This window comes from Mastomys coucha, unplaced genomic scaffold, assembly GCF_008632895.1.
Source record: "Mastomys coucha isolate ucsf_1 unplaced genomic scaffold, UCSF_Mcou_1 pScaffold20, whole genome shotgun sequence".
In the NCBI taxonomy this organism is placed as follows: domain Eukaryota; kingdom Metazoa; phylum Chordata; class Mammalia; order Rodentia; family Muridae; genus Mastomys; species Mastomys coucha.
Window position 1 is genome coordinate 33,360,691 of NW_022196903.1, and position 301 is coordinate 33,360,991.

Consider the following 301-nt stretch of genomic DNA (forward strand, 5'->3'; position numbering starts at 1 on the left):
ATGTATAACTTTCCAGCATCATGTCTGCTTGGACACTGCCATGCTTCTTGCCATGATAATGGACTGAACCTCAGAACCAGTAAGCCAGCCTCAATTAAATGTTGTCCTTTATAAGAGTTGCCTGCAGGGTTGGGGGGAGGCTGGAGAAATGGCTTAGCAGTTAAGAGCACTGAATACTCTTCCAGAGTCCTGAGTTCAGTTCTCAGCAACTACATGGTGGCTCACAACCATCTGTAATGGAATCTGATACCCTCTTCTGGTGTGTCTGAAGACAGTGACAGTGTACTCACATACATTAAAA